At 41.7% G+C, this 22,148-nt stretch overlaps 1 long non-coding RNA gene across 1 annotated transcript in view; it reads left to right on the plus strand.

The window, feature by feature from the left end:
- The first annotated feature begins 11,129 nt into the window (after nt 1-11,129).
- The window catches only part of LOC144379542 (uncharacterized), a 50,428-nt gene continuing 39,409 nt past the window's right edge, over nt 11,130-22,148 (plus strand). Inside the window, exon 1 of the long non-coding RNA XR_013442703.1 lies at nt 11,130-11,271. This is a non-coding gene — a long non-coding RNA (uncharacterized LOC144379542). The remainder of the gene's footprint in view (nt 11,272-22,148) is intronic.

A 22,148-nucleotide genomic window follows, 5' to 3' on the forward strand; every position in this document is an offset into this window, starting at 1 on the left:
GTTTTCAGGGGATGCTGCTACTGCTGGTCGAGGGACCAAACCCCAAAAGCATTGACTTGAAGTATGGGATAGTGGTCTGACAGAGCTGCAGCCCTATGGGAAGAGATTGCCCTCCCTCCCTCTCTTCCTCCCGTGATATTTCCTCTGTTCTTTCCTTCAGGGGTGTTTTGTCCGTTCAATGCCGCCAATCTCTAAAGCTAGACTCCCCAAACAGCAGACATGGAGGTCCATGCCAGGGACTGGGGAAGGAGCACGCTAGCTCTGCCTGCTGCATGAAGTCTGACGTGTGGGCAGGGTGGAGGGGAAATGTTTGCAGCATGATGCACGTAAAAGGAAGGAATTCCAGTTTCTTTTATACCTACTGCAAGTCTAGTGACCTATTTAAGAAAAACTACTTGTAGCCAGGTAAATTCTACAACCAAGTAAATATGCCTGGTCCTTATACCTAATGCCTAAAAGGTTTCTCCATGTTATTACACTAAAAAAATAAAAAAATAAAATAAAAGAATAAAGCTCAATGCATCTCTGTCCCATCCCTAATGCCTTCTTATTACTACTGCCCAGCAGTCCTCAAGCCCTTCTTTAAAATCTTTTATCATTGGAGGTATTCCAGCTACCACTGGGTGTCTTACTATGAGCTTTGTTTCTCAGATTAGATGAAAGACAGTTTCTAGGGCCTTTCCAATTTTAAGTTATTTGCCTCCATACCAGGACAAAAGCTCAGAATATCACAGAGGTGACTACTGGGCTTGGAGCAGTCAAAATTATTTCAAAATGCTTTATGACATGGCAGCTTTCACATTCAGCCCCACTCTGGTTTACGTTTCCCCCAACCACTCACTGGAGACTGGTCCTGGGACTACCGGGTGAGAAGCGAGCCCCACAGCCAAGCTGGGATCCCGCCAAGCCCAGTCTACTGGAAACGTGGTGGTACCAGATGGGAAGAGAGAAAAGCGTGGCTGTCCTGCAGACATGAGGACTGAGAGAGGGCACAGGCTGAATCCAAGGACTAAAAAAAAGAGAAGAAGCAGAGTTGGTGGCCCGCTGCCTTTCTAAAGGTTGCATTCCGACATGATGGCAAGTACAATTATGGAGCTGACCCTGGGCTTGACGTGACATTCGAAAGCTGTCAGCCTCTGATTAGATTCTGGCAGGCTCTGCTTGGATTTTGGCTTGCCAAGAGAACCCCCTCCCACCAGTGTCCACACCTCCAATTCCATCCCCTACCAAGCCAAGGCAACGTACACCCCATTGTGATTCTGTAGAGCTCCAATAGAATGGTCACCCCTCCCCCAAACCAGAACCTCAGGGCGCTGGTATCCTTTTTTCTCCCGAGCATCTGCTGCCCAGAAGAGGATTGTGATGACCATCCGAGAAAAGCAGCAAGATTTATCCTGATGCCAGCCCCATGCCCATCCTCCTGAGATGCTTGCTGGGGTTTAATAAAACTGCTGTGATCCTCCAGGCACACCATCCCTTGGGTTTTTTCTTTGTGTTCTATTTTGCATTTCTCAGTTGGTTGACATCACTCAGCTGTCAAAATCATTTCCTTGAGACTGCTAGGGAATCTGGATTTGAAGCTTCCAGATTTGTAAATTCTGTTCATCAGAGAAGAGCATATCTACTGGAGGGACCAGGCAAAGCATGGGTTCTAGCAGAATGTAGCAGGGAGGGAGGTTGGCAAAATGGCGCCGAGGACGAGGACGGCAACATAAGCCGAGGAAGATTGCCTTCTACTCAGACGAACACAGATCCCCAGATTTCAGAGAGCTTATTGGAGGAAAGCAGGGCACAAAAACGTGTGCCGGAGATGAGATGATCCCCCCATTCCTGATAAAGGCAGTCATTTAGGGTCATGAGGTTCAGACATTCCTGAATCTAATTCTTGCACATCTGTGAGGTTTAAGGCATTTATTCTGTTGTGCTGGGAAAAGCATGCTTTGTGCATGAGTTCCATCTTTCTTTCTTTTTCTTTCTTTCTTTCTTTCTTTCTTTCTTTCTTTCTTTCTTTCTTTCTTTCTTTCTTTTTCTTTCTTTCTTTCTTTTTAAGATTTATTTATTTATTTGAGAGAGAGAGAGAGTGGAGGGGGAGAGGCAGAGGGAGAGAGAGTCTTAAGCAGACTTCCTGCTGAGCAGGGCTCAATATCGGGATACTGAGATCATGACCTGAGCCGAAACCAAGAGTCTGACACTTAACCGAGTGAGCTACCCAGGCGCCCCTCCATCATTATTTAATTCTCAGCTCTGATTCTGGCTCTACTATTCACTAGTTGTGTGATTTTGAGCAAGTTATACAATCAGTGTACCTCGCTTTTCTCATCTGTAAAAGGGAGAAATGATACCTAACACCAGAGGTTTGTTGAGTAAATGAGGCCACAGTTGTAAAATCACTATGTGTCTGCCAGGAACTTAAAAACTCTTGAATCCTTCCTGCCCATCCTCTGCCTCTTCACTCATAGGAGAGGAATTCACCCCCAGGATGTACACTTCCCAACCCACCGCCTTCTTGCCCCATGAAAATGCATAATGCATGTTTATATCTATTATGAATGCATTTGGTTGCAAATAACAGAGAATCTGATTTAGTGTCTTAGCAAATAGGGATTTAGTTTTATCGCATAATAATCTGGTTGAGGGTTTTGTTGGCATTGGTTCGGTAGCACCATGAGTCAGCGCTGTGGCCTCAGATTTCCTTGATCTTGTCGATGGCCCTATCACCCCGAACATCCCCAATTTCGTCTGATTCCCTCAGTCTTTCCTTCATGGAGCAAGACTGTTGTTGCATCTTCAAATACCAGCAGACACATTCAACCACCACAGAAGCAGAGCTGGGAACTGTGCCTGTTCTTGAAGCGAGACAACTAAGAGCCTTCCCAGAGCTCCCAGGGAACTTTGACTTGCCTCTTCCAGGTCAGAACCGTGTTAAAGGACTATGCCACCTCGAGCTGCAAAGGAGTCGGGGGGAAACTGTATTTAATTTTCCCTGTCTCTATATTGGAGGAGGCAAGCGGGGGAAGGAGGTCAGGAATGCAGTGTCGACCAGGGAATAGGGTCTGCTACAACGCCCAGCAGCAACAAAAGTCACATTTCTTTCTGCTATCTGCATTTAGTATAGCTAAATACAAAGACACCAGTACGGGAGATCGGACAGCTTCCTGGAATCTAGCTGTAGTGAACATGATTATTGGTCATGGAAGGAGTGGCTACAGCCAAGAATAGAGGTTAATGATATGAAGCAGGAAGAGTCATCTGCCTCAGAGCTCTCTCCCACGGGAGGGTTATTTCAATAACAGTAGCCACCATTTATTGAATTTTGACTACATGCGAGTTCCTGTGCTTAGTGTTTTAAGTATGTTGTTTTACTTAATTCCTCAAAACTGGAAGATAGGTATAGTTACCCACCCGATGGAATTTAAAATGAAGCCTTACTGAGTGAAAGACTGAGAGACGACCCAGAGCACGTGTTAGAGAGATCTGCAGAAATGTTGGTCAAAGGACCCAGAGTTTCAGTTATGCAAGATGAATGGGTTCTGGGGATATAATGTACCCCACAGGGACTACATTGAAGAGTACCAGATTGGATACTGGCAATTTCCTAAGAGGCTAACCCTTAAGTGCTCTCGTGGAAAAAAAAAAAAAAGAAAAGAAGGAAGGAAAGAAAAGAGGAAGGAAGGAAGGAAGAAAACGTGGTAAATATGTGAGGTGATGGATATGTTAATTAGCTTGACTGTGGTAATCATGTCACAATGAATACATATATCAAAACATGAATTTCTATCTCATAAACACATACAATTCATATGTGTCAATTATACCTCAAAAAAGCTGAACTAAAATAATATTTTATTTTACTTTTTTAAACATTTATTTATTCATTTGAGAGAGAGAATGAGAGAGAGCAGGGGGAGGGGCAGAGGGAGAGAGAATGAGAGAATCTCAAGCAGACTCCCCATTGAATATGGAGCCTGATGCGGGGCTCAATCCCAGGACCCTGAGATCACAACCTAAGCAGAAATCAAGAGTCATGAGAGACTATGGACTCCGGGAAACAAACTGAGGGTTTTAGAGCGGTGGGGTGGGGGGATGGGTTAGCCTCGTGATGGGTATTAAGGAGGGCATGTATTGCATGCTGGGTGTTATATGCAAACAATGGATCATGGAACACTACGTCAAAAACTAACGATATACTGTGTGATGACTAACATAACATAATAAAATAATAATAAAATAAAATAAAATAAAATAGAAAGAAATCAAGAGTCAGCTGCTTAACCGACTGAGCCATCTGGTACCCCTAAAATAACATTTTAAAATGCGGGGCCCCTGGGTGGCTCAGTTGGTTAAGTGACTGCCTTCAGCTCAGGTCATGATCCTGGAGTCCTGGGATCGAGTCCCACATCGGGCTCCCTGCTCGGCAGGGAGTCTGCTTCTCCCTCTCACCCTCCTCCTTCTCATGCTCTCTGTCTCTTATTCTCTCTCTCAAATAAATAAATAAAATCTTTTAAAAATAAATCAATAAGATGAGCACTATTTTATACATAAAAAGAGAAAGAAGGCAGGGTATACTGACATAAACAAGGCTTCTAAATACTTAAGTGCTGGGGAAAGGGAGTGATAAGAGTATGGACTTTGAAGTTAGACAGACCTGGGTAATAATTACAATTGTGTCATGTAGATCTACGGACAGGCCGCTTATGACATCCTCTCTGAACATCTGTATCCTAGTCAATGACACAGCAATAATAATAGTGCCTACGCCATGAGGATTCTGTAACAACATAAGGTAATAACAGCAAACATATAGCATGCTTTATGTGCCGTGTTCTAAGCACCACACACACATGCACACACCCACTCTCTGTGGGGAATTCTCATCCCCGTTTTACAAATGAGAAAACTGGCATACAGATCGTCATGCCCGAGGAGCTAGGATCCACTTCTCACGCTCTGGGACCACTCTGCCGATGCCAATGCTGTAACACTGAACCTTTACAGAGGCTGCTTGGTAAACGTGGGCCCACACAGCACTCAGCTGGGCTGTTCTTATCCTTCCTCTGAATACCATCTATCTTTTCATTTTCTTCAAGAGATCTCTGGGTAATGCCCTGAGACCAGGGATTCTCATCCAGACATGATTTGCACCCTGCCCCAGGAGTGAAGTGGGGGAAGATATTTGGAAGAATCTGGAGACATTTGTGGCTGTCACCTCTGGGAGTGGGGGACACATGCTAACAGCGTCTAGTGAGTAAGGACCAGAGATGCTGATAAACATCCAGCGATGCACAGGACAGCTCCCCAAAACAAAACTATATCAGACCCCAAATGTCAACAGGGCCAAGGCCGAGAAACTCCTCTATAAACTAAGAACTACTTCCTGATGGTTATCAAGATGATGGCCTTAAAAAGTGACCAATACAAGAAGACTAGGTAGAATAATCTGGAAGAAGCAGAATCCAGATACACCATATAGAGGCTATTCTCTTAGTCTGAGCTGCAGGGGTAACCAGTGAGAGGAACTGGCAATTTGTCAATGCCCTCTGTGAAACTTACACTTTATGGTACAGGTTTATGCCTAAATTAAATGTATAGTAAAATGTATATTGTCCTTAGGCCCCAGGGAGGGCTCCTACAGACTCACAAAATCTTTTTGTGTGTGTTCATAAAGTTCTAGGTAGTTTTAAAGGTAATTCTCTGAAATGGGTTGACCTTACCTGACTCTTAGAATAAAGATTTTGGTGCCCAAAGGGGACAAACCATGTAAACAGCATTGCTCACAGAACCTCCTTTAGCAAAGTGCTTTCAGTCTGAGTTTTCCACACACTGCATGGGACTTAGAGTGATCTGAACAAAAGAGGTGGGAGGATTGCTAAAAACTCTTTGGGAGGGGCAACACTTGGATCCCTGTTTCCCTGACTTAGCCTTGACTTCTAGTATCTGATTCAGTCTTAATTATAACAACCATGACCATAACAGCTGTCAACATTGATGGAATGCTTAGTACATACTGGACATGGTGATAAAGTACGTGGCTCAGCTCACGTAATCTTCACAACACAATCTGTGAGGTAAGTACCACTGTCTGGCTTGTTTTACATGTGGGAAAACTGAAGCAGAGAGCTTAAAAAACTTGTCATGATCACATTTATAATGAGAGTTGGAGCCTCAGTAAGAACTGATGCAACCAGATTCTAGAATCCCTGTTGTTAAACACGACCCTAAGTTGCGTCCCTCTGGGACTCTATACTGACTACTTCCTTCGACAGAACAGTGCTGGATATGGCCTGGAAATTCATGGATCTATTTGCATTTTCTTCTGTTGTGACCCAAGGAATCTATCTCACCCTAATTGAACTTTTGACATTTCTAGCCTGTTCCACCTTTTGTGGGACGGAATTCTATAAGTTCCCCTCCTATTGTGCGCTAAAATTTTTTGACTCCTAAATTGCCCCTTCATTGTTTCAGAGGGGGCCCCTTGTTTGTCTACAGTAAAGCTTTGCCAACAGTTGCTGTAAGCCTATTTCTGTACCCTTCACGTATAACAAGTTTCTTCTCATTGTCAATCTTTCTACCCCCTTAAATCACTCAAGTGGCCCTTTTCTGATTGTACTCCGTTCCATTTCAGAAAATGCCTGAAGACCCAGAGGAAATACGGAGTACTCAGCCACTGAACATCTTAGAAGTCAACTGCATCCACTTAATCAAATCTGCCCCTCTTCAGGATGTTTTTGCTAACCCCTGGTATAGGGATGCATGGAGTCAGAAGCACTTGGAAGAATTGGATAGGCTCCTATATCTATTTCTATAATAATTAAATAGAAGAAGGAGGTGGAAGATTGTCTATAAGAAGGCACTTTATCCTTAGCCCTAGATATCTGATATAATTTAAGCTACAACTGCATAAAATAGGTAATGTAAAGTTCACATAATAGTTAAAGAAATGGAGATTCAGAAAGATGAGGTGACTGACCCAAGGATACCCAGCTAAGACTGACTCAGGGCCCCTGCTCTTCCTGCTAAACCACACTGGCTCAGTCATGACCATTGAGGACTGTGATGGTTAATTTTATGTGTCAACTTGACTGGATCAAAGGATGCCCACATAGGTGGTTCAACTTGATTTCTGGGTGTGTCTGTGAGGCTATTCCTAGAAGAGATCAGTGTTGAAATTGAGGGACGAAGTAAAGCAGACCGCCCTCCCCAATGTGGGTGAGCATCCTCCAACCCACTAAGGGGCTGAATAGAAGAAAAAGATGGAGGAAGACTGAATTCACTCTCTGCCTGACTATTGAGCTGGATCATTGATCTTCTCCTGCCCTTGGTACTCCTTCTTCTGAGACCTCCAGCCTTGAACTGGGGTGTCTACACCATCAGCTCTCCAGCTCCCAGGCCTTCAAGCTACACCACTGACTTTTCTGGATTTCCAGCTTGCACATGGCAGATAGAGGGAATTCTTAGCCTCCATAATTGTGTGAGCCATTACCTTATAATAAACCTATTTCTAGATATGTATCTACAGGTAGGTAGGTAGGTAGATATCTAGAAATCTCTTTCTAGATAGATTATAGGTATACATTTGGATATGGATACAGAGGTCCTATGCCGTTTCTCTGGAGAGCCCTAATACAAGGACCACAAAACCATTTAGAGGAGAAATTTATTTCTATTTCTATTCTCTGTTAAGGGATTGGAACATCAAAGATGATTGGAAGGGATTGTATCCCATTTACACAATCAAGAGTTTGGGTTTTCCTCCAAGACCTACCCTCCTCCACCCATTCATCAGTGGCTCTCACATATTTGGCCTCCTTCAGGGCAGAATGTTGCTTGGCTGAGAACCTCTTAAGACACCATAGTCAAGTTTTCCTTGATTAAGTAAAATTGCAAAGAAAGGAAATGGACAGACACCTGGAAGAAAACGAAGATTGTGAGAGGTGATGAAGTTCAGAGAGTTAGTTGTTAATGGCAAAGTGTTTGCAAACAATGACCACCATCTTCATCACGGCCCCATTTAGGACATGGACATTTGCACCATAACTGCCCTTAGTGGAAGCCTCTCTCCCTTGTTGCATTTGTAAGACAGCACTTATAACTATCTGTTGGACACTATTCTCATAGTTTACCTACATTAACTCATTTATCCCTCAAGCAAACATATGGCATAGATGCTATTATTATTACTATTTCACAAACAAGGAAAATGGACTATAGAGAGGTTACGTAGCTTTCCTGAGACCACCCAACTGCAGAGCTGGAATTTGAAACAGGCAATTTGGCTTCAGAGTCTGTGCTCTCAACAATGACAAAATAGCACCTAAAACCATCAGTTTCGGTGGATGGAAGTATTGGCATCAGTTCTTCACAAGTCCCATGATCAGAACTGGGAGCTGAGATAGAGAGAGACTGAGCCTCAGGGAAATACATGGATGTCTGTGGTCAGTTCTGGATTCTGGGAACTGGGATTCCACCTTGTTTTTCAAATCAACCTCCACCCCCTCTCATCTCATACCTTGTGTCTAGCAACAAAGGTTATTGCCTTTTCATCTGGGGGGCACTATACATGATTCTGTGTTATCATAACCTTGCTAATTTCCCTGTCCTTGTGAGTCTTGATTTATTTCCGTATCCTTTTCTGGGGACTGATTTCTTCCTCTGAACCACAGGCTGGGGGCTGGAGAGGTAGAGTAGAGTGATGGCTGGAAACAGATTTTTGCCCACCCTGACTTCTGAACACCATCTACTCGAGGATTTCCTTGTTGTTGCTTTCAGGAACACTCTTAGCCAGTCCATAGCTTGACAATTTAGCTCTGTGCTGGGCTTGTCACCTGTGACCCAGGCTGGAAGAAAGCTCTGCTCCAGCCTTCCATAGGACATGGTGCTCTGTGTGCTGAACCGACCTTCCGCCCCCAGCAGCTGTCTCGCCAAGTGAGCGAATCTGGCTTTAGGTCTCTAAACATCTGTTAACTATTCCTTTAGCTAGGCCAATCTCAGTTGTGTGCTGAGATTAGGTAGAATAAAGGAATTCAACAAGCAAAATAGTGAGAGGGATATGGATACTTTCTGGAGGTTTCAAAGAAGCGTTGGTTTCTGGTAGGGGTTTGGGATATTCTGCTAACTTTTTTCCCACATGTTAAAGCCCTTTGTCAGAATCTTTTATTTCTCTGTCTGGAGGTTTCATTTGCATTAAGAACCATTTCACCTTTAGAAATAACTTTATTTTTGGAGTCTGGAAGGCCCAGGTTTGGGCACAGAAGACAGAACATGGAGATCATGCAGAAAAACTGACCCTAAACTCAAGGGTGAGTAATTAATTATTATCATGACAACTATTTAATGCAGTTGCTATTGTTGTTTGAATCCTGAAGAAAGGCAAAGATTTTGAGCCATCTCCTACTATTCTTCACCAACTTGGTTAGAAAGCTCATCTTTTATTAGTTGACTTGAGCCTCTCTATAATGCCTAGTCACTGGTCCTAGATCTGCTGGCTAAAATAACACAAAACAAATATATTTCTAGGTCTCCATGACAAATTTTCAAGTCCTTGAACATAAAGTTCTGACACACTTAACATGATCTTTTTTTTTTTCCTTTTCAAATAAGTATTTCTTTTTCTTGCCACATTCCAGTCATTAATATCACCCAATTAAAATCTCAGGGATGAATATGAAATGGTATCCTTTGTCTTGTGAAGAAACATTCTCATTGATTTTTTTTTTCCCACGCTGTGAGCTGACATAATGAGGCCAGAGAGTAGAGTAAAATGCTGGGTGTAGGTAGAGACCCATTTATGAGGGTATAAGGAAAGGCTATTGAAAAGCTTGGGCCACAGTTTTCTGCACAATGTGAAAATATGGATCCGATGGACAGCAGTGTAAGGGTCCAATATGGCACAGAGAGCACTGAAGAACAATTTCCAAGTGGCAAATGAATGTGCCAGTTGGTGGGGCTTTGAGAAGCAATGAGAGATCCATACATAGGTGTCTGGATTTCCAGCACTGGACCAACTCTGGAAAAAGACCCCAGGAAGAACCTTGGGTTGATAATAATAATAATGATGATGAAACTAATAATAAGTGAATAGGAGCTAACAAGTACTGGGTCATTATGATCAGTTAAGCACTGCACAAAGTTGTTACATGCGCTAACTTCTTAAGACTTATAGTATTGTAATACAATATAGTATTACAATAATCCACATTTTATAAATAAGGATATTAACACAGAGATTAGTAAATGGCATAAGTGGATTCTGTGCCAGTCTCTTTGACCCTAAATCCCTTAATTTTAATGTTTGCATCATATTGGTTTAGTCACTTTCTAGAATTCAGAACCTGTCCCTGATTGTTTAAAAAAAGGGGCGGGAAGACTAAAGTATTAGGTGAGTCAACCAAGGACATTTTAAAGAAGGAAATGAAGGCAGAAACTGGGTTCAAAGTAGCAGGTGGGCACAAGCTGAAATTAGATCGATGCAGATGCCCCAAGCTCACCATGGGGCCCTTCAGATCTGTCTCATTGACAGCAGGGAAAGCCTGGGGGGCAGAGACACTTAGAAGCCCGGAGGTGGTGGTGGGCCACCAGGTGCAGCATGCCTTTGGTTCAAGACGGAGATGTATTAAGCGTATTACTTGCATGTCACCCCTATCAAATTGAATCACAAGTCCAAACAGTCTGGGTCTGCAGCCAAAGCACACCAACAGCTCCTTTGCAAGGAGCTGGCAAAGAGCAAACCTGGGGGAACAAGGCAGGGGCTGACCTGCCCTGGAATATAGACATCTAGGACCAGAGCCTCTTGATCCTCTGCCCTCTCATTTTCTCCCGAAAGTAACAGAGTAAAACCTGTATCATGATGGTTTTCTCTGTGTCATTGTTATTCTCAAGAGCATCTGGTTTTGTAGTTTTATTTGGACATTTTTCACTTTCTTCTACAAATTTCATTTTCAAGCTCTTTGGTCAGGTCAGCAACTCTTCTCCCACGTTTCCTGTGAGATGAACATCATCTCTTGCCAGGAACTCTTTGTTCTGGAAAGCCGTGGTCCAGGAAAACAAATCCCGCTTTGACACCATCTTTACAGCCAGCTGTTCCTTACTCATATCTTACTTTCCCTGCCAAACTTAGAACTTGCGATTGGAAAAGGAGCTGAAAAAGCAACGCTTGTTATTCCCACTATTTTCCTTTTTTCAATCTTGTATCCAGAACTTCAAAATCATTAAGAGCACCTATCAGTTTTGCTGTGATTAGATACATCATTGGGTCTCACGCTCGCCAGCAGAAAAGTAAGTCAATGTGTTCGATGTGTTTGGGGAAATGTTCTATTTCTGTATCCCCTTGGATACCTACCCCAGGGATCGTAAGGAGCCTCCTGTGTCGGCCTTACTTTCTTCATCTATCTCTCCTGCAAAAGAAAGTAATTGACTATTAAAATTCTTCTTTCCCTTTTGGAAGATAATGAAAAACACCAGCTTGCATTAATATCTGTAAGTAATTTAAAATATCCTGGGAAACACAAGACATTTCTTCCCAAAGACTCAACATTGCCATACTCGGAAAGATCTACATACCTACTATACGATTCCATGAGATAGGGCTTCCTAGTCAGGTTTGAGATATTGAGCAGGATGGATTTGGGATGGGCAGAGAAGATGGGGCAAAGAAGTCCAGGTTGATGAAAATATACTGAGCTCTAATATGTAAAATATGATATAATAGTAAAATATATATGTATATGCTTGGGAGATAGTCAAAAATCTAGCCTTGCTGGAAAACTTTGTGTTGAACGATAGAAGAAATGAAGGATTGGTGATACAGTATATGTTGAGATGATTTTTCAAGCTTGCATACTAGGCTGGCATGTCTGGACTTTGCAAATAACTGAAGAAAGAGTGTTTGAGAGAGAGTCAAAGAGACTTGCTTGGTGGAAGCACTGTTTCTGAAAGATTTCTCTCAAGGGTTATACAGAGTTTAGGCTACAAGTCTAGGGAATCAATGCAGAGGAATAAAAAGAACTAGGAAACCCCTTCAGTGAGATTTTGCATCTAGAATGTGGGGATGAATGGTGGGTAACGAGCAAAAGATGCAAGCTGACAAGGGTGTGGATTGGTGCTCATTACTTCATAGTACCTAATATGAACAGACGCTTCTGTTTTACTCCGGAGCTTGCCCTCTATTTTCTCAATAGGAGAATGAGGACATATATTTTTTTTCAAACTTTAAATGGTAAGTATACTGCGCAGTTGTTAGCTTCTGTGTGCAGCTCAGTGCTATAGGCAAGCGGGCTGTTTTCACATGCCTTTTGACAAGAAGAGAACTGTGATTATGCCTGGACGTAGTCTCTGATCTATGTACCGCTGACGCGCACTGATCACGTGACTGAGCAAGGCTCCAGGTGCTTCTTTCTTCTGCCTCAAAGAAAGCATGCTGCACCCACATTTGTACATTGGTCCACCATGCAATGGATGTTTGCTCTAAGTCATCGAGTCTGATGGGAACAAACTTGCATTTTATAGGGGAGTTGAATTCTCAAGAGATGATTCCAAGAACTCGTTTCTCGTTCTGGTTTATTAGTTCACAGCACATCAGGGCTGAGTAAATGGACCAAGAGCTTCCAGAGCTGAGTAAGATTTACAAGCAATTACCGGAGTTCTGAAGGCAGCATCATACCCAAGAATGCCGAGTTGCAGAAGGAACTCCCAGAGCCTTGTTCTTCTCTGGCATGGGCACTCATCATTCAGGGAGGAAGGAGGCAGGGCAGCGCTTCTCACAATCACCCTCTTACCTCAGGCTTCTCACTCCTGCACGACCACTGCCTGAAAGCTGAGTGTTGGCTGTGTCATTTTTCCATACTTCCAGCTTCTACCTAAAGGTTCCTAGAAATGCCAGAAATGAAAGTGTTTGAAAGTCAATTCCTTTCTCACAATCCAAATTAGGGGTTTTGTTTTTGTTTGCTTGTTTTGATTGTTTTTAAGTGGGAAGCAACTTTTCTGCTAAGGAGATGGTGCCCTTAATAGTTAGAAGCACAAGCCCTATAGTCAGTCAGACCTAAAGTCTACTATTTTCTCAGTCAGTTTTCTAATTAGGGGACACTGGATAAATACATGAGTTACTTCACCTTAATTTCCCCATCTGCAAAATGGGAATAGTGACCCACTCTGAACTTCTCTGAGGATTAAATGAGGTGATGTATGTAAACCACTCAGCATATCTGAACATAAAATTTGGGCGATTTACCCACACAGGCAATGTTGGATGGCTATGCGACTCCCTATTTTAGGGGCTGCCCTTGTAAACTTTTACATATAGGAAAATCCAGAATGTGAGTTCTCTAAGCCAAAAAAAAAAAAAAAGATACAAAAACAGGAAAACAGAGGAAGAACTGTGTGTTCAAATTCACCCATCTATCAAGTTACTCCTTTCACGGGGTGGAGTGTGTGTGGGAGCAAAGAAAGACCAGAGGTATCCCTGATACGTGTATTTCTATTCCCTGTAAGTAAGGGAACAATGGGAGTAAGGAATAAGTCCCCTTCCCAAACAATTATGTACAGAAGTTGTTAGATGATTTTCATTTAAATCAAACATACTTTTTTACCCCATTGTGTCTTTCATAAACATATTTCTAATGGAAACATTCCGACAGGTAAATGATTTATGTAGCTATTTCCCTATTATTGGACATTTCATTTTTTCCACTGTTTTCTATGATAAATAACACTTTGGTAACTAACTTAACATATAAATTTTGTCTGAATTTTGGATCATTTCCTCAGGATAAATTTATATGAGTGAAATTACTAGATCAAAAATGATTTTAGGATTCTCATTACATTTTGCTGTGTGTGGCAAAAAAAAAAAAGAAAGAAAATACAAGTTATATTCTTAATAATAGTAAATGAAATTGCTAGTCTCAAGAGCTCCTGGCCAGAACAAAATATTATTTTTTTTAAAAGCACTATTATTTTATTTGAAATAAGCAGGTTCCTTATTGCCATTTAAATCTGTGCTTGATTCAGTAATCTTTTTCTTATGTTGACTAGCCATGAGCAATTTATCTTTTATGAATATCTGTTCAGGCCCTTTGCCCAAATTTTTAAGTGTTGGAGTTTTAGTTTATTTCTTAACACCTTGCAAAAGCTTTGAATGCATCAACTAAAATTTTGACAAATGGAGAAATGAGGATGAGGCAGTGATATCAGTTTGCTATAATTGCAAATTCTAGGTGATGGAAATTTTATGAGCAGAAATATACTTACAGGAGATCCCAAGTAATGTAGGACTGTAGCAGGTAGTTTAGTTGGATAAGTATCCATATAAGAATGTACTAAGAATTAAGATTTTTAAAACTTTGCAACTATAGTGTGGACCTTTTCAAATGCTGGAATAAGAAAGTGGGGCTTCATTCGATGATTGGTGGGAAAATACGAATACTTCTCCTATGTCAGTGTTTTTTTAACTCTGGCTGCATATTAAAACTAAAAATGTCAATTGGGCCCCACCCTGGATCAGTTAAATCAGTGTCTTTAGATGTTCATTGGTAAACCAAGACTGAGAACAAATCCTTTGAGAGATATTGTAAGGAAAATGAAACTCACCTGGGGCACCTGGGAGGCTCAGTCAGTTAAGCGTCGGACTCTTGGTTTCATTTCAGATCATGATCTCAGGGTCATGAGATCCAGCTGGAGTCAGGCTCCATGCTCAACACGGAGTCTGCTTGGGATTCTCTCCCTTCCCCTCTCTGTCCCCCTGCCCCCATCTACCCCGCTCGGGTGCTGTCTCTCTCTCTCTCAAGTAAATAATAAATCTCTCTCTCAATCTCTCTCTTAAATAAATAAATACAAAAATACATAAACACATAAATAAATAAACAAATAAATAAATAAATAAAATCTTTAAATAAAAAAGGAAGAAACTCACCTAATGGCAATAGTAGGAAGTAAAAGGAAGAGAAGGCAATGAAGAGGGAGGAGAGGGCAGGGGAGGGAGAGAAGAAATGGAAAGAACCAGAATTGGCTAGAACAGACTAGAACACAACAGAGTGGAACAGAAGTAGGCTAAATGAAGGACAAATTGTTAGAATATCACAGAAGCTTAGGAAGAGAATAATAAGGGGTTGGCATAGGGTAAGGTGATGGCAGACGGATGGAATGGAGGAAACAGGCGCAAGAAATAACACACAACAACACACAGATTTAGCCAGAAGCTGAGAGAGATGAAAGTAAGAGTAAAGTGTAAGGTTTGAAGGAGATGAAACGTGAAAATGAGTAAGTATAAGGGCTTCCATGGAGTGTTAACAAGAGAGTCATATAATGATTTCCAGGCAATGGTGAAAACCAAAATAATGATCGGGGCAAAGGAGACGGAAAAAAATCTAAGGCAACAGATAGACATAGTACAGCACAATATCTAATACAGAAAGTGCTTACTACATATTTGTTCAAAGAATAAATAAAGGGGAGCTGAGGATAGGACATTTTCTAGGATCTCCTTTCAAGGAGCAAGAAAAGGAAGGTCCAGAACTGGAGATAAAAATGGAATGATCAGAGGATACAAATATATAATTGTAAGTTTCAAAAAGACTGTGAGGGATAGAGTATTGACACAATGGAAGCTGAAGACAGACAATTATAAATTATATTTCACTGGGACAGCAGCTCTCCCAGGAAAGTAAGCTAATGGTTTTTAAATGGTTCCTGAAACAAGGAAGGAAACCTGAGGGAGTTAGCGCCAACCATTCCTGGTAAAGAGTGGAAGAAGAACTTAGGGTAGAAAGAAAACATGTATTTGTTGTTGCCTTCTTTTGTTTAGGGTCATTATTATTACTTTTTAAAGGATAGGGAGAGATAACATTTGTGTCAAAGGGGTAGGTATTACGAGATGGGGACAGGAAAAATGAACAGAGGGAGGAGAGTTTAATTGCTATAAGAAAGCCTGGGGAATGGGGCGCCTGGGTGGCTCAGTTGGTTAAGTGTCTGCCTTCCACTCAGGTCATGATCCCAGGGTCCTGGGATCGAGCCCCTTGTTGGGCTCCCTGCTCAGCGGGGAGTCTGCTTCTCCCTCTCCTTCTGCCCATTCCCCTGCTTGTGCTCTCTCTCTCTCTCTGTCAAATATCTTTAAAAAAAGAAAGAAAGATAAAAGAAAGAAAGAAAGCACAGAAGGCAGGAGGGAATAGAATAATGAGGAGGAGAAGTAGATGAGTGGTCTTCAGAAAGGAGGAGAGCCAATGCATCCTGTGAGAGAGAAGTAAAGGTGGGGAATGGTTAGAAACACAAAGAGACATCGAGGTTAGGAGAAGAGACCTGGGGGGAGCCAGGAATGCTGAAGGTTCAACTTCTCACTAAAATTGCAGGATGGATTATCAGCTGAGAAGACTGGTGAGGGAGAAAGTTTGAAATGTGTATACAGCTGCAGAAAGAAAATCATGAAGAAGTCAATGAGCTGCAGGCAAAAGCTTACCTGACTGAGCCACCCAGATGCCCCAAGGCAGCAGGATCTTAAAACACCTATGTTCAGGGGCGCCTGGGTGGCTCAGTCGTTAAAGCGTCTGCCTTCGGCTCAGGTCATGATCCCAGGGTCCTGGGATCGAGCCCCGCATCGGGCTCCCTGCTCAGCGTGAAGCCTGCTTCTCCCTCTCCCACTCCCCCTGCTTGTGTTCCCTCTCTCACTGTGTCTCTCTCTGTCAAATAAATAAATAAAATCTTTAAAAAAAAAAACAAAACAAAACAAAACAAAAAAAAACACCTATGTTCAACACCCTGAATTTGAGATGAGAAAGACTAAATATAAAAGGCTACCCAGGTACATTAGTTATCTTATTGCCATGTAACAAATTATTCCAAAGCTTAGCAGCTTCAAATGTCATACTATATTGGCATGGTTTAACTAGACCTTCCACTGGACTGTCTTAGAGGCCACAATCAAAGTGTTGACTGAGCTGTAGTCATCTCAAGCCTTGCTGGGGAAGGTTTTACTTCCAGACTTTTGTGATTGTTTGCAGGATTTAGCTCCACCCTGGCTGTCTAAGACCCTCTGTTCTTTGCCAGATGCTGGTCTCAACAGTGTGACAGTTTGTTTCATCAAAGTGTGCAATCTAAGAAGGCAATAGAAGGGGTTTGGGTAGCAAGACAGAAGTCACAACCTTTTGCTGTCTAGCCACAGAAGTGACATTCCATCAAATTTCTGTTACTCCATCAATTAAAATGAGTCACTAGGTCCAGTCCACATTCAAAGATGAACATTAGACAAGGTGTGAATTCCAGGAGTCAGGGTTCACTTGGGACCATCTTAGTATCTGGTTATCAGGTCAGGATTACACTAGATATGGCTTAATGAGTATTTTTTTAAATATCCAAGTTGATTTCTTTAAATAATCTCTAATTCTGTTTTTTTTTAATTATGCTTCTGTAAGAATTTAAAACAAGTTAAGTCTCTAAGGATTTTAAAAAAGATATCTTTGAAACTAGGCTGATGTAGATATAAATTTCAGGAGGGAAGAAAGATAAATAAATAGGAAGGGGGGGCACCTGGGTGGCTCAGCGGTTAAGCGTCTGCCTTCGGCTCAGGTCATGATCCCAGGGTCCTGGGATCGAGCCCCGCATCGGGCCCCCTGCTCAGCCAGGAGCCTGCTTCTCCCTCTCCTGCTCCCCCTGCTTGTATTCCCTCTCTAGCTGTCTCTCTCTCTGTGTCAAATAAATAAAATCTTTAAAAAAAAAAAATAGGAAGGGAAAAAAAGCAAGGAAGAAAGGAAGGAAAAGAAATAATTAAAATTGAGCCGCTACATGTGAAGATGAGATTTAGAGTCTGATGATGTTGCTGTTGTGAGACTCAGGTAGCATTTATGTAAATGAAGACCCAGGGAGTTGTGAATGTTGGAGTTCTTGGATGTCATCTTGGTGATCAGGATGGATGCTAGTGTCATTGACTACAATAATTACATGCATAGAGGGTCTACTTTTCCCAGGTACTCTAAGTCTTCATATAACAATTACAATGATGATGATGTTGATGATGGTGGTGCTGTCATTCATCAATCATATTAGTTTGTTCGGGCTCTGCACTTAATGCTTATCTCAGTTCACCCTCACAATAACTCTATGATAATATTATGTCTGCTTCACATGTGACCTTCCTGCTCAAGGTCACAAAGCTAACAAGCAGCCCAGAATAATGGTAATCTGGATATGGGTACTAGGGAACCTGTTTGTGGTTTTAATTGCCTTCCTACAAAGCCCAAATAGTTGGAAATAGGGTGGGAAGGCTGAAGTCAGTAAGGAAGCAAGTGTGTGAACCTAGAAGGGTATAATTTTAAAGAGATAATATGGAAATATGAGTACGTTTTGGAAGATAAAGAGAGGTAAAGCTCTGATGGTCTCATAAATGATTGCATTAGTTTCAAAAAAGAAGAGGAAGAGGGGCACCTGGGAGGCTCAGATGGTTAAGCGTCTGCCTTCGGCTCACGTCATGATCTCAGGGTCTGAGATCGAGCCCCGTGTCAGGCTCCCTGCTCGGCTGGGGGCCTGCTTCTCCCTCTCCCTCTACTGCTCCCCCTGCTTGTACTCTCTTGCTCTCTCTGTCGAGTAAATAAATAAAATCTTAAAAAAAAAAAAAAAGAGAAAGATGATGGTGAATAAGAAACAAAGGAGAATGTTGACACTTTTTTATCAATTTAATCTAATTTTAACAGCCTAGGAAAGATGAGAAAGCAGGTTTTTATCAGAGGAGAGAGAAAAAATCTTGCAGACTGTAGTAAATTAGGAATGGAGACTACAGTATAATATTCTAGAAAATCCCATTTGTGAGACTTTTGATAGTGATAATTTAATCACGAGCTAGCTAGGTCGTCAAGGGGACTTTTGTTCTAGGGACTTGACATGTCTCCGTGAAATTTTAAAAAATAATAACAACAAAACAAAAAACCACACACTGGTTTTGCTCTCATGGTGCTTATAATCTAAAGTTTCGGGTGACCTTTTAAACCTGGATATTTTGAGTTACTTGTAAGACTTTGCTCAGACAACCAGCATAGACTAGGACCGTTACAAACAAACTGTAATTTATGCCCATCTCCCTAATGAGCAAAATAGTCAAAACAAATAATCAATAAGCAAACAAAATAAATAAATATGTAATTGCAAGTTTATGAGTCCTTTAAAGGAAACAAAATTGACTTGCATAGGATGATCAGGGTACGATTCTCTTTGGAGGTGACATTAAACTAAGACCTAGAGGATAAAAAGGAAAGATTCATGTGAAGAGGGAATAGCATCACATTTTAATAAGCCCTGAGATGGGGAATGACTCTGCCTGCCCAAGGAACCCGAAATGGTGCTGTGTCTCTGGACTGCCCCACTGAGGGAAAGGCATGAGAGAAGGCTGAAAAAAAAAGAACCAACCAGGAGGTCAAACAGGATTTTATTTTAAGTGCAATAGGAAGCCATTGAAGATGTTTAAATAATCTAGTGAGATCATCCAATTTATGTTAGAATGTGTGGGGTGGGGAGTGGTAGCTGCCATGTGAAAGTATTTAGCAGGAGGGCAAAAGTGGCAGTGAAGACCAAGACAAATGAACAGAATCTATATATAACCTGGAGATTTAAAAAATCAGATATGTTGATGGCCAATGTAGGGGGTGATAGAGAAAATAATTAAAAATGACTTCCTATTGTCTGGCATGAGCCAATGGGTGGATAGCCAATGGGAAAGCTAATGGGGACACAGAATCAAGGAGAAGCTGGAGATCCAGGTTTGGAAACGAGCAGGAACCAAGGTACTTGTGGAGGCAGGAACCACATGTGACTCATTCGAGCCACTGCCAGAATGAAATAGAATGACATCTGTTTTCAGTGTTTTTGAACCTCTGTGCAAGAAATTGTGTCCAGGAAGGGAGTATCTAACTGGCTTAGTTGGTGCCGTGTGCCCATCCCTTCACCAGACTATAACCAAGGGGAAAAGCTAAATTCTTTTTTTTAAGATTTTATTTATTTATTTGACAGAGAGAGAAAGAATGAGAGAGCACAAGCCAGAGAAGAGACAGTGGGAGAGGGAGAAGCAGGCTCCTCCCTGAGCAGGGAGCCCAATGCGGCACTCGATCCCAGGACGCTGAGATCATTAAGCCAAAGGCAGACGCTTAACCCACTGAGCCACCCAGGCGCCCTGGGAAAAGTTAAATTCTTATATGAATTGCAGAAAACAGTCATTGGACAGCCAAACCAACATCTGATGTGTGCACAGGAAGCTGTTGAGAAAAGAGACTTAAAGCTGGATGTGGAGACAGAGAAATCCTCACGCACAGTTGGTGGGCATGCAAACTGGTGCAGCCACTCTGGAAAACAGTATGGAGGTTCCTCAAAAAATTGAAAATAGAACTACCATGTGATCCAGTAATTCCACCACTGGGTGTTTATCCAAAGAAAATGAAAATATTAATTCGAAAAGATATATATGCACCCCTATATTTATTGCAGCTTTATTTACAGTAGCCAAGATATGGAAACAACCCGAGTGTCCATCAGTAGAATTGTTCAATGGGATTGTTGTATGGAAGTGTTGAACCACTATATTGTACACCTGAAACTAATACAACACTGCATGTTAACTACATTTTAGAAAGACTACATGATTATAGAAATAAATTAATTAATTCTTTAAAACCTGAAATATCCAATGGTCCAGCAGTAATCAGGTGTCCACTCAGCCACTTGGGAAAAATCTGAGATAGGGAAGGGGGGCTAGGTAGTAATAAAACTATTCCCGAATTATACTCAGGAAGGCAACAGGCACAGGGTCAAGCTCCTGCTTTCCTGGACGTAAAGGAGAAGAGTCATTTTCTACAAACCGCTTTACCCCACCTTTATATAAAAATAGCATAATTGCTAGCATTTTTATCAGACATATTTAATTTCCTTTTGGGTCTGCATTTGGTGATAATCCAGGGGAATTAGTGAACCTGGGTCCTCTTCACTACACTGGGCTGATTTAGCTAATGATCTGTTAATGAGTTGTTAATCACTTATTCAAATTGGGAGGGTTGGGTGACTGAGCAGGTGTTAAACCTGGAGGAGATTCTGCTGCTGTAAAATCTTGCAATTTCCATTTCACTGGGAACAGGCTCTTCCTTGCTCCCTCTTCGCTTATGTGGTATGCGTGTGGGTTTTTTTCTTCCTCATTCTGGCAGGATCCTGGACAAACTTGCCTGGTGAGTGCCCTAAAGCGCTAACAGCCGGGGTGTCCTGGTCTTGAATGTTCCATCTCGGTTGCTGATAAGCAGCATTTTGGCTACCCCAGTTGGAAAGCCATTGAGCTTCAGAAAAGTAATAATTGATTGCTCTACCAGTAAGTGTTCTGGCAGCAACAAACTGTAAAATTCTAAGTAACTGTATAGAATGATATAGTATATGAAGATATTTTCACAGGCATGATCTCCTTTGATCAGAAAGAGCAACCCTGTGACATGAGGTGAGGAAGTATTTCCTATGTGATGTGATGGTGAGGGAGGTTAAGAATTTTTTCCAAGGTCTCTGAACTTGAAAGTCACAGAACTGGTTTTTAATCCAGGTGTGACTACCTCCAAATCCTATTTACTGGACCATGTTGCCTCTCCTAGAATCTGAAGCAAACATCTTAAGAGATATGGAATTGATATCGTATGCTTCATGCATGAGACATGTATTCTGCCCCTACACTGGTGTTACTGAATGACAGGAGAAAACCTCCTTTAGAAATACATGAGGCATTCGTTAAAATTCTTGATCTCCATTCCAGATCTACCAGATCTGAGAATAGTTCCTATGCATCTGTATTTTATACACTCCCCAAGCAGTGTTTATGCACACTAACATTTGGGAGTTTTAATCCCTCACTGATCGCTTTACCCATTACCACAGCCAACACATTTAATAAGATTAATGACCTAGTATCTCAGACTAGAGTACATTAGAAGCATAACATTAGAAAATGGAACAGAAAAGAAAAAGAAAGGCTTTTTGAGATGAGCACACATATCAGGAAGGGTGATATCTGACAAACTCTTACTGAGAAATAAGAAAGAAACACAAAACTGTAGGTACAGGCCTATACTTATAACAGTAAAGTACAATAACGGAAGTTAATTATCATCCTGACTCAAGGGGGAGGAAAAAGTTTAAATTATATTCAGTACCTTTTC

The sequence above is a fragment of the Halichoerus grypus genome, chromosome 11, assembly GCF_964656455.1.
Source record: "Halichoerus grypus chromosome 11, mHalGry1.hap1.1, whole genome shotgun sequence".
NCBI classification, from domain to species: domain Eukaryota; kingdom Metazoa; phylum Chordata; class Mammalia; order Carnivora; family Phocidae; genus Halichoerus; species Halichoerus grypus.